Here is a 3,046-nt window from a genome sequence, read left to right on the forward strand (position 1 = left end):
TAGCAAGGATCTTGCCCTGTCTGAAACACTGCAAAAGCTTCTGAGATGTAAAGGGTAGTTCAGCAAAGCTTTTGGAACTTCAGCTCCGATGTGTATAGCTAATATAAGATGTACAAGATATGGTGCCACATTGTGAAGGCACTGGAGTATTTTCTAGGAGTGAATGTAACTCATTTCAGGTGAAACTGAAACTAACGATGACTGTGGGAGCCACAAAGTCAGGACACAAGCGTTTAAGGTTCCATATTTGTAAAGGGAACATAACAAGAGAGTATGCGCACTTCTGGTCAGGAGAAACTGCCCATCGTTGTTGACAACTGTGGGCGAAGAAAACAGCTACAAGATGAAGTGGTGAAGTTTCTAGATTTTCTATTTGAGCGTCTATGAAAAAGGGAGAGATGCTGAGCCCCGTAAAGGGCATGGAGATGCAAGATAACTAATAACAGGAGTCATAAATAAACAAATAAAGGCCAGGATAAAATAAACAAAATTAATAAACAAATACAGGCCAGGCTAGTAGGCCCAGTCCAGTACCTGGAGCTGTGTGGTAGGACCTGTAGAATATGGCTAGGTCTTATATTGACAACCGTGTTGTTGTGTTTCTGAATGTAAAATTTAATGTTCAAAGTAGGTTTTGTTGCATCGAATTTAACCTGCAAACTGTTGATGTGTTTGTAAGTTTAACCTCCAACAGTGTTGAAATTTATTAATCTAACTGTTGAAATTTATGAGAAATCTGAGAAAAGCTCTTTTCCACAAGGCCACGCTACATTTGAAGTACTCAGTTTGTTTTTTAGTTACTTAATAAGTGTGAGAGAAGTTTAACATCAGTGTTAGCTTTTTTTTTTTCGTTTTTCGACTCATGTTTCAACTTTAGGCTTGTCTAGACCTGGTAACCAGGGAATTAACTTAACGAGGCCTAACGGAGTAGATGATGAGACAGTTGAACTGTCTGGTTCGTTAATGATTAATTAGCATTTCACGTGACGACATGCTCTCTTCTCATGTGTATGTGCCAAACTTTGGCTCTATGTAAACTAGCTCAACATAGCTCCATATTGAGTGTTATATACATGTAGGAGCTCTGGAAGAAATAGCAGAAAAAAAAGTATTTTGTAACCTGAATTTATGCAGAGCATGAAGAGAGAGAAACTATATTTGAAATGCTGCGATTCCGGCAGACAGTTTCTGTGACTATTGTGGAGAATGGAGTGTGAAAATTGCCAGGTTGGTTTTGACAAAGTGATCGTGTAAGTACGAAATATGTACAGTGATTTATATGTGTGGGGAGGGAACAGTAACTGTGTTTAAAGCGTTTATCTTGCCGTTGTTTTTGTCGCTGTGAACCCACCGATGTTTGACGCCTAGTGTAAGTCGTTCTTGTTGCACTGTTAAGCCATTCTCTGTCACATTCCTGTACGAAGGTTCGTTATGATTATTATATTTTGCTAAGTTAAGTACTGGCAATAGTGAACAACTAGGGAAGAAGACCTTGAATGAAGAGGCTCCTTTTACACAACCCTTGCTTTATTTCCAACAGTGTTTCACCGACCATCTGTCACCTTCCTCAGGGCAATTCTGACTTTGGCTACATGGTACTGCAGCTATAGGTGGCGCTGCTTACAGATGCAGTCCCAAATGTAAATTATGGACATGAATACGGTGATGGTTTTCTGCAATGTTAACTATGTGGTCTCAAATGTAAAGGAGTGTAATATGCAAATTTAACCAATCAAAATTGCCTTGAAGAAGGTGACAGACGGTCACCGAAATGCCATATTTAGAAACAAAGGCAAGGGTTGTGAAATAAAGAGTCTCTTTATTCAGTGACGTACCAACCTGATGAAACTATTAGTAGGGAGCACCTTCTTGCCAAGAGATGCAAACGCTTGTATCATTTCAGAGTACCTCTTGTTGTGTATTGTGACTATATAGTATTAATAACTACTACCAAGATACTGTCAACAGAGCCATATTATTTTTATATACTAGTTGACTCCTTGAGACTAACAGAAGTATTACTTTAAGACGTTTTCTTAAGACTGCTGCTGAGTAGAATCTTGCCACCTTGAGACGTTGGTGTGAAGTGAGGTGACGCACTTGTAAATATGAAGACGTTTGTAACCTGTTGTACTTAACTTGAACTTGAAATACGAGTAGCTGCAGCAGAAACAGAGGGTCTCCTGGGGTTTTTGCAAACACGTCAGAAAGGCTTGTAAAGTTGGGTTCTACAGGAGCGACGTGATTGGTGGAAATGGCCCGCCTCTGTCTCCATATATGGTCAGATTGAACTGTATGCACTGTGATAGGTGGAAGCAAAGTATTTGAAATTTCATTCCCCCGATTGGTGGAAATACGGTCACCACTGTCTCCATATATGGTCAGATTCAATTTTACACTGGATTGGTGGAAACAGAGTGATCAAAGTTTCTGAACTGTGATTGGTGGAGACAGCGCTGTTACTGTCTCCTTATATGGTCAGATTGGAGTTTCATGGTTGTGATTGGTGGAAACAGTTTTTCTGTACCGTGATTGGTCGTAACAATTGTTTCCTTATATGGTCAAATTGATGAAAAGTTTTAAGTATTTGCAAATGGTGCTAATTTCACAATATTTTTCCAGGATATTAAAGAATCGTCCCAAATAGAGAATTTTACCCAAAATTTTGAAATATACACAAAATACCAATGCAAATAAAAGGGTTTGACTGTGGCTTCAAGATATTATATCATGAGCCAGACAAAAGACCCCAGAATTCTTGCCGTGGGCAAGCCAAGACGTCTTTCAAGAAAAGAAGTGAAGCTCCTTGTAGAACTTGACTGGCGAGTTGAAATTAAGACGTATGTTTGAAGCAGGAAGGACCCCTCTGTACATGTTGTGTCGGTGCTAACATGAGATCAGATATATCTGATCGTTTCAGCCCTGTACTAAGGATCTGTATAGTCTGTACAGAACTGTTCTCACACTGAAGTCACATGGCTCTTATCGTTAGTCTTGAAATGTTCATGATAGTTTCATTGGTGTGGTTACTCTCCAAGCTGAGGTT

This window comes from Branchiostoma floridae, chromosome 15 (assembly GCF_000003815.2).
Source record: "Branchiostoma floridae strain S238N-H82 chromosome 15, Bfl_VNyyK, whole genome shotgun sequence".
In the NCBI taxonomy this organism is placed as follows: Eukaryota; Metazoa; Chordata; class Leptocardii; order Amphioxiformes; family Branchiostomatidae; genus Branchiostoma; species Branchiostoma floridae.